Source organism: Tupaia chinensis, unplaced genomic scaffold, assembly GCF_000334495.1.
Source record: "Tupaia chinensis unplaced genomic scaffold, TupChi_1.0 Scaffold000273_1, whole genome shotgun sequence".
Lineage (NCBI taxonomy): Eukaryota > Metazoa > Chordata > Mammalia > Scandentia > Tupaiidae > Tupaia > Tupaia belangeri.
Window position 1 is genome coordinate 1,354,958 of NW_006159755.1, and position 10,012 is coordinate 1,364,969.

Below are 10,012 nucleotides of genomic sequence, written 5' to 3' on the forward strand. Positions count from 1 at the left end.
GTGGAATTCAGCTCACTGAACCGATACCGGGCTGGCCAGAAAGGACGTATTTTCATCGCCTCCTATTTACCCATCAGTGAGGGAGGGCTTCCTGCCCTGTGGTTTTAAGGATGGCCAAACATGCAATATCAAACCTGGGCAGACGAGATTGCCAGTGACTTGTTACTGACGTGTATTCACGGCCCAGAGAACAATGATGCTGCACACCATGCAAGCCACTCAGGAATTGCACGCGGGATCAGAGTGGGCAGCCAGGGGCTGGGGGAGGCAGGGTTTGTGGTATCGAGAGGGTGGGGTGACTTGTGGTTCCTCACTTGTCTGACTAATTCTGCAGAGAACTGAACCCCACTAGGGTACAAACGACGGGAACTGCAGTTGGTCCCCTTGATAAGAAGTATTATTTGGCAAGGGACCTTATGAATGGGAGAAAGTCGGAGGGGAACTGGCATTAGCCATTAAAGACCTTCCTCTTTCAGAAATGCCAAGGCAGCGTATCTTTTTTTTTTTTGGAGAGATTTTCACTGTAGGGCGCGTGCGCTCGCCAGACAGAGACAGAGACAGAGAGACAGAAAGCGAGAAATCACCCCCCAGGGAGGATGACCACGCCGCAATCCCTTCTCCTCCATTCTTCTCTCGGGATCTTGGGCACGCATGCACACGCGCCCGGCGTGAGTTTTAAGCCACCGGGTTCAGGATGCGAACCGCGGTCGACTACGTGGGAGTCCAGTGACATAGCCATTACGCTAACTGCTGGTCCCAAGGCAGAGAGTCATAGCAAGCTTTCATTTCAGGCTTTACACAACAGGGCACCCTTTCATTGCTGGTCTATCCAAAGGGGACATCTCTTCCTAATTCGTGCAAAGACCCACCCTGTGCTAGCAGTCCAGGCTATGAAAACTGCACGATGATTGCGCAGACGGACATTCTAAAGATGAGGACGCTAAACCCGAGAGAGGTGGATGGAGTGACACGCTCACAGACACTCAGCCGAACCTTAGGCCTGATTCCCAGCACAGTAGGCTCCTATGCCTCATATCAAGCCCTCCATTCTCCTGCTCTCTGTACTCATAAGGTTACCCCCCAAACCCTTCCCTAGAGATCTAGGCCCTTCAGACAATTGCCCACTTGATGTCTGGATGACTCAGGTTTTCCATTGCCCGCACCCCAGTTCACATCCTCCGCACCTCAAACACACCAGTTCAATGCATTTTACCTCCTCATCACCCTCAAATCCTTCCGCTCTGTGCTGTGGTTGCCACCCCATGGGTTATACCCTCATATTCAATCCCCAAACTGGTTCCTGATGTTCACACTGTCCTCCACACAACAGCCATAATCCTTATTTGGAAACACAATTCAAATTAAATGCCCTGGCTACTTAAAACTATTTAATGATTTATGATAAATATCACACGTCTCCCCGTACCTGGTCCGGTTCCTGGGGTCTCCAGCCTTATCTTACACTTCAATAGATTTTAAAAGGTTCAAATCATACCAAAAAAATTCTCTGGCCATTATTCTACACATTTTGACATTTTGTTTTCACTCGTTCAAAATATTTTCTTTCCTTTTTTTTTTTTTTTTGAGAGATTTTTTGTTATAGGGCGTGTGCGCTCACCAGACAGAGAGAGACAGAGAGACAGAAAGCGAGATACCATCCCCCGGGGGGGATGGCTACGCCATAATCCCTTCTCCTCCATTTTCCTCTTGGGATCTTGGGCATGCACGCACACACACCTGGCGTGAGTTTTTTTCTTTTCTTTTTTTCTTTTTTTTGAGAGGTTTTTCTCTATAGGGTGCGTGAGCTCGCCAGACAGAGAGAGACATAGAGATAGAAAGCGAGAAATCACCCCCCAGGGGGGATGGTCACGCCGCAATCCCTTCTCCTCCATTCTCCTCTCGGGATCTTGGGCACTCACGCACACGCACCTGGCGTGAATTTTAAGCCACCGGGTCTGGGACGCGAACCACAGTCGACTACGTGGGAGTCCAGCGACATAGCCATTGTACTAACTGCTGGTCCCTCATTCAAAATATTTTCTAATTCCCTTTGTGATTTCGTCTTTGACTCATGGGTTATTTAGGAGTATGTTGCAGAGCTTGAGAGGCTCCTGGACATCTTTTCATTTACTGATTTCTAAATGTATGGACTGAAGCTAAAGCGGTAATCAGAGGAAAATTCATATCATTAAGTCTTTATGTTGAAAAAGAAGAAAGTCTCAAATCGTATACCTCAGCTTCTACCTTATGAAACTAGAAAAGGAAGAGTTCATTGATCCTAAAGTAAGTAGAGAAAAGGAGATAATAAACAGGCAAAATCAGAGATACAGAAAAGCAATAAAGAAAATCAATGACACTTAAAGCTGCTTTCTTTTTTTTTTATTTTTAATATTTTTTTTTTTGGAGAGATTTTCACTGTAGGACGCGTGCGCTCGCCAGACAGACAGAGAGAGACATAGAGACAGAAAGCGAGAAACCACCCCCCAGGGGGGATGGTCACGCCGCAATCCCTTCTCCATTCTCCTCTCGGGATCTTGGGCACGCACGCACACGCGCCCGGTGTGAGTTTTAAGCCACCGGGTCCGGGACACGAACCGCGGTCGACTATGTGGGAGTCCAGCGACATAGCCATTACGCTAACTGCTGGTTCCCAAAGCTGCTTTCTTGAGATCAATAACATTTATAAATCTCTAGCCATACCAATCGGGAAAAAAAAAAAAGAGAGAGAGAGAGAAAGAAAATGTACCCATTATAATACAGGGAATAAATGAGGAATCACTTCAAGTTCTGCATCAAAATGATAATAATTGAATATTATGAGCAACATTCTACCCACAAATTTGGTCATTTAGGTGAAAATAACAAATTTCCTGAAGGACACAAACTACCAAAGCTCATTGAAGAAAAAATAAACACTCTAATTAGCCCTGAATGTATTAAAGAAATTTAATTTGCAATTTAAAACCTTTTCACAGAGAAAACTACAGACCCAGATAACTTCACTGGTGAATTCTGTCAAACATGTAAGCAAAAAATAATAGCAGTTATATACAAAATAAAATTGAAAAAGTGGTAACACTTCCCAACACATTCCATGAGGCCGGTATTACCCTGATACCCAAACTGGGAGATGTCACAGAAAAGAAAACTACAATTCAATATCTCTTATGAATATACACATGAAAATCCTTAACAAACATTTAGCAGGTTGAATTCAACAAAATGTGTTTAAAAAGGGCAAACATCATGACAATAGACTTTATCCCAGGAATGCAAAGTTGGCTTAACATTTGAAAATCCAGGTTAATAAACTAAATTATTAACCAACTTTAAAAAAAATCATATGTCTTAGTCCATTTTCTGTTGCTTTAACAGAAATGGAAAAAAAATTTTGAAAGGCTTTTTTTTTTTTTTTTGGCTATAGGGCATGTGTGCTCGCCAGAAAGACAGAGACAGACAGAGAGACAGAAAGTGAGAAATCAGCCCCCGGGGGGATGGCCACACCGCAATCCCTTTCCTCCATTCTCCTTTTAGAATTTTGTGCACACACGCACAGATGCCCAGCATGAGATTTAAGCTGCCCGGTCCAGGACTCAAATCACCATCAGCTACATGGGAATCCAGCGACCTAACCAGTATGCCATCTTCTGGTGCCAACACATGAACTTTTAAGGGACATATTCAAATCCTAGTGATATGTCCTCTCAATAGATACAGAAAGAGCAGCTGACAGAGTTCCACATCCATTTCTGAAAGACAACATTGAGCAAACTAAGGGTACAAGGGCACTTTCTTAACCTAATAAAGGACATCGCGCCCTGTATAGGGCATCTGATTACCACAGAGGCAGCGCTGTACTTAACGGTGGGAGTCGGAAAGCTCTCCCCTCAAGACCGGATGAAGGCATCGATCCCTCTCACCACTTCTATTGACTGTTGGCCCTAGTCGGAAAAGCAAAATAAATGAAAGGCATGCGGCACCCAGATTAGAAAGGAAGACATGACATTCTTTACTTACACCTGACAATTTTTTATATAGAAAGTCCTAAGGAATCTACAGAAATACATTACCAAATCTAATAAATGAGTTCGGCAAGAGTGCAAGATACGAGGTCAATATGCAATACCTGTATAGCCCTGCGTACTGGTAACCACCAGAAGGTGCACGTTCTAATGTCACACCTTTTCCTAACAGTATGGGAGAAGTGTGATACCCAGGGATAAACTAAACAAAAGGAAAGCAAGATCTGTGTGCTGAAGACTCCAGAACATTGTAGAGAGAAATTAAAGACTTAAATAGATGGAGAGATATTCGAGAAGACTCGACATTATCGAGCTGCCGATTCTCCATAATTTCATCTACACAGACAATGAAATCCCAGTCAACATGCCAGAAGACTTTTTTTTTTTAATAAATTGGCAAGCTCATTCTAACATCTCTGTGAAAATGCAAAAAATCTAAGTTAGCCGTAACAGTTTTGAAAAAGAAAAAAAAAAAGTTGAAGAACTTCTGTTTACTATAATAAAAGTAAGTGTTCAGAAATAGGGAGATGTGGGAACCAGCAGTTAGCGTAATGGCTATGTCGCTGGACTCCCACGTAGTCGACCGCGGTTCGCGTCCCGGACCCGGTGGCTTAAAACTCACGCCGGGCGAGTGTGCGTGCGTGCCCAAGATCCCGAGAGGAGAATGGAGGAGAAGGGATTGCGGCGTGACCATCCCCTCTGGTGGGTGATTTCTCGCTTTCTGTCTCTATGTCTCTGTCTGTCTGGCGAGCGCATGCGCCCTATAGCGAAAACCTCTCCAAAAAAAAATAAAACAAAAAAGAAATAGGGATATGCATATATGGATCATTGATTTTCAATCAAAGTGCCAAATCAACTAAATGAGGAAATTTTTTTAAAAAGAAAACAGGAGCAAATCTTAGCAACCTTGGCCTTGGCAAAGATTTCTTAAACCGGACAAAAAACTGTAAGAGAAAAAGATGGTATATTGGAATTCATAAAAACTAAAAACTTCTGCTTTCCAAAAGATAATGTGCTGTGGACCAATGTGTCTCCCAGTAGTTTATGTGTAAACTATTGACTGCCATTGTAATGGGATTAAGAGGGTGGAAACTTGGGCCAGCATGTGGAGTAGTGGTTAAGGCGCAGGACTCCCATGTGGCCAACCGCAGTTCGAGTCCTGCACCCAGAGACTTGAAATTCACACTGGGACGTGTGCATGCGTGACCAAAACCCCAAGAAGAGAATGGAGAAAAGATTGTGGCATGGCCATCCTTTCTGAAGGGTGTTTTCTCATTTCTTCCTCTCTGTCTCTCTGGCTAATGCGCACGCTCTAATAGGAAAAATCTCTGTTAAAAAAAAAAAAAAAAAGAGGGTGGAAACACAGTCGTGTTACAGTACTAAGAGATGTGGCCAAGAGCCAGGGCCTTTGGGAAGTCATCGGGCCTCAGGGTCAGTCCCGTGATTGGATACTCCCAGGATTCTAAGGAGACAAGGATGGACACGTGCACACACCCCTGATCTCGCACCCTAGGAAGTCCTCTGCCATGTGATCCAGCAACCAGATGACCTTCACCCTATGCAGCCCTGACCTTGGACATGAACTAAATAAACCTCTATTCTTTTAAAATTACCCAAAAGCAGATATTTCTTTTTTTGTTTTTGTTTTTTTGTTTGTTTGTTTCTTAGTTTTGCCAGAGGGCACTTGCACTCACTGGAGAGAGACAGAGAAAGAAAGAGAGGGAAGGTGAGAAAGCCCGCCCCAAGGGGAATGGTCATGCCACTCTCTTGTCTCCTCCACTTCTCCCTCCTTGTGGGGTTTTGGGCACACACACACGTGCCCAAGGGGTTTCTCAAGCCACTGGGTCTGAGACTCAAATTGCGATCAACCACGTGGGATCCGGCTGCCTTAACTGCCACACCCCAGGCTGGCCCAGGACGCAGGCATGTCTGTATTAGCAGCACAACAGACTTACAAAATGAATAGGCAGGCCCCAAACCTGGAAAAAATATCTGAAAAACACATATCTAACAAAGAATTTCTATCTAGAAAATGCCAAGAACACATATAACTCAACAATAAAAAGATAGTTGAATTTTTCAAATGGCAACAGGTTTGAACAGATGCTTCACCGAAGAGGATATATGGCAGCAGATTTGCACATGAAAAGACAATCCACATCATTAGGAAAATGCAAATTTAGACCACAAACAAAGGGCGGCCGGTGGTATGGCGGTTGTGGCAGCTGGATCCCACATGGCCAACTGCATAGCTTGAGTCCTGGACGCAGTGACTTGAAAAATACTCCAGGTCCACGTGCATGCGTGCCCAAATTCTAAGAAGAGATTGGAGGGAAAGGGATTGTAGCATGGCCATCCCTCCAGAGAGGGGGTGGGCTTCTCACTTTCTCTCTCTCTCTCTCTCTCTCTGTCATGTGCACAGATCCTACAGCAAATTTAAAACACACACCACCACACGCTACTAGAATGGCAAAAATCGAAAAGACCAAGTTTGTTGCTCACTTCGGGAGCACATATACTAAAATTGGAATGATACAGAGAAGATTAGCACAGCCCCCGAGCAAGGGTGACACACAGATTCGTAAAGCGTTCCATATTTTTAAGTCAGCATAAATAAATGTAGACAAAAGTAAAAAAGAAAAAAAAAAAAAAACAAGAGAGAAAGAAAAGATCGATCAAGTTTGGACAAGAATATGATGCGTGCAGGGGAGTGTGAAATGGGATAGCCACTTGGGGCCGGCAGGTGTCATGGTGGTTAAGGGTGCTGGCCTCCCACATGGCTGAGCTTGGTTCAAGTCCTGGACCTGGCAACTTGCGCTCTCTCTCTCTCTCTCTCTCTCTCGTCTCTCTCTCTCTCTGTCCCTCTCTGGTCAAATTGAAATAAATAAATAAAGTTCAATAAAGTAATTCTAAAAAAAGAAAAGAAATAGAATAGCCACTTTGGAAATGAGTGTGGCTCCTTCTTAAAAAGTTAAACACACACTGCCCTCGGCCCAGCCTGGTGGCACGGTCCGTAGCGTGCTGGACTGCATGCGAGAAGCCACACGGCCAACTGCGGTTGGACCCCCAGGTGGGCCTGAAAATCCTCGGAGCGCCCATGCAGGCACTCAGAATCCTGAGAAGCTCGCATGCTGGAGCAGAGACAGCACTGTGAGAAGACCCGGCACAAGGTTCTTCGCCCTCTTTCTGTCATGTGCATGCATGCAGTGAAGATTAATAAAAAAAATCGATAAAACAAACAAACAAAACACCATCCCTACCAGTCAGTCACTCCACTGCTCAGTGTTTACCAAAAGAAATGAGAGCGTGTGCCCACCCCGAATACTCAGAGCGGCTTTATTACCAACTGCCCAAACTGGAAAACTCAACCATCGATCCGCAGGTGAACAGACTAATTTTGGTCTACTACAATGGAATAGTCCTTCATTTTTTTAAAGCTGATTTCTTACACGAGAGTGGCAGGGTGAGAAGGGAAGAGAAGCCCTTCCAACTCACTCCGTGATCCCCCTGCCAGCCTTCCAGCCAGCCAGATCCACAGCTGCACACACCCAGCACGGACGGGTCAACCAGGAACCGAACCTGCGGCCGTCCTCATGGCTCTGGCTTCATCTGAGCAGCCCGTTAGTGCTGCTTCGCCAAGCTGGCCCTGGAATATTCTTTATGTAAAATGTATCTATTTAGACAAAATTGTAGAAAATGCAGTTATCCGTAGTGACAGGAAGCAGATCAGTGTCTGTCCAAGATGTGGGGAAAGGGGCAGATGAAGGGAGATGAAACGGCACAGGGAGAGATGTGGCCTCCCGGTGCGTGCTCAGCATGCAAGGCTGTCAGCCTGTCCCGGTAAACGGGCCGTCAGGTATGTGCAAGAGACCTTATCGATTAAAAGGTAGAATCGAATTCAAGAAGCGTCTTCCAACACACTTGCACGTGCCCACAACCTACCTGCTGGAGTAGCAGAGCCTTCCGAGGGCTTGCCGGCAGCCGCGTGGTCCTCCCGCACCCACCCGCACCCACCCGCCCCCGACGTCCTGATTTTCTCAGCAGCATGCCACCTGCTCAGCAACCTGCTCTTTGCTGACACCAGCATGGGCTCCTTGGTGGTCTGCAACTCACGCCTTTCACCACAATATCGTGTGTCTGAGACGCGTCACTAAGGATGGTGGCTGTGCAGAGCATGGACCGAGGGCAGAGCTGCCTTGGCGGGTGGAGTCCTGGGTGCAGGGGCTGCAGCCACCGGGGTGAGGGGCCAGGAGGATGCTAAGTCCTCTCCTGAGACTTAGAGGGAGGATGCGAAGGTAGCGGGGAGGCATGACGGGGAGGGGCTGGGCTGAGCAAAGAGCGGAAAGGGAGCCAATGGGGACTGGGTCCGGCTGCAGGGCCTGCGGGGACCTTACAGCTGTGTGCAGATGTTTCCCAGGCACGGCTGGCAGCTCAGGGGTAGGCACGGGGTGGTCAGAGAACTAGATGCCTACAATACCAGAGGTGACCAGTACGGGCCCCAGATATCTGGCAGGTTCCCAACAGATGAGCGGACTATGAGGTATTCACACCCCTGCCGCGCTCCGGGAGATCTGGTGGGATGGGAGGGCCCATCACCTCGCTAGTCTTCTTCCCCCAAACCCAGAGCCCAGTATGGTTGTGAGAGGACTTCAGACCGAAGGACTTTCTAGAAAATACCTGACCACTCCTCTCCACGACAGTCAAGGCTGTGATAACCAGGGCAGACGGGGGGCCTGCCAAGGACCAGAAAAGGCGTGCAGGGCCCTGGGTTGGACCATGGAAGGAGAAAAGGAGGTGTGCAGAAAAATGGCTGAAGTCTGAGTAATCTAGTGTTAGCTAAAAAGCTGTGCTCGCCTGAGGCAGGCAGTGCAGAGCTCAGCCCTCAAGGTGGAGGACGGTCCCTCAGGTCAGTCAGTCACTATTCTGGGGCTTATGGGCCCAGGGATTTTTGTGTGTTTGTTTTACCAAGTGAGAGATGTGTGTTTGATCTGAAACCTCCCAAAATATTTTACCTTGGCTCTCTTGTTTAAAATACAGACTGTGGGGAGACCAACAGGTAGCACAGTGGTTAAGACCATGGTTGGAGGCCCAGACCCGGCAGTTTGAAAATCATGCGAGGTTCACATGCGTGCATGCCCAAAGTCTGGAGAGGAGAGGAGATTGCAGCGTGGCCATCCCTGCTGGGAGTGACTTCTCACTTTCCCTCTCACTTTGTCTCTATTTGTCTTTCTCCAGTGAGCACATGTACCCTGTGGCAAAAACCTAACAAATAAAAATTCTAAGTCCCTGTGAGCTCCACTGCGACCTGGCCTCACCTCACACCAGCCTCCCTCTGGCTCCCTCCTGTCACAGTGCTGTGAACTTGAACTTGGCCCCTGCCCACCGAGGGGACTTTGGCCGGCTGTCTTCTGCTAGACTGCTCGTCCCTTAGCACATGGCCCCACATGTCCCCTCCTTGGCAAGGCCCTGCTGACGTCCAGCAGAGTGGCCCTCACCCCTGCCACCCCCTAGCCTCAATGTCTCCATCTGCCAAAAGCTCGACCCCTTTCTCAGGTCCTTAAGGATAGCCCTGATCCCCCCCTGCCAAGGTAGAGAGTGACCAAGAGTGTCCAGGTGCCCCATCACCCACAAATATTCCTTCCCCAGGCAAACACCATGAGGCAAGAGAGGAGACCTCTGGGTGGGGCACCCCCTGCCCAGCTTCTCCGCACTCCGATGTGGCATCATGTGGGGATGCCACATTCTTTGAGTCCAGGAAGCTGCGCACACCCTCCCAGGGCCCACCAGAGCCCTCTCTGGGGACACTTCCAACCGAAATGGAGAAAGCAAAGCAGCCGCTCCAGGGGGCAGAGCAGCAAGAGCTGACACGGAGGGTGCCGGCCAGACCTCCTCACGGAACCGACGATCCATAGTGAGAATAAAGCCAATGGAGACACAGACGCAAGGACAGAGCGAGGACACGCAGGGCTCCGGGCGACCCCGCAGCCAGA

General features: G+C 47.7%; 1 non-coding gene across 1 annotated transcript; it reads left to right on the top strand.

The window, feature by feature from the left end:
* The first annotated feature begins 6,516 nt into the window (after nt 1-6,516).
* LOC114008023 (U6 spliceosomal RNA) lies at nt 6,517-6,623 on the top strand. The gene has a single exon (XR_003549589.1). It is a non-coding gene; the product is annotated as a U6 spliceosomal RNA (small nuclear RNA).
* The last annotated feature ends 3,389 nt before the right edge of the window (nt 6,624-10,012 follow it).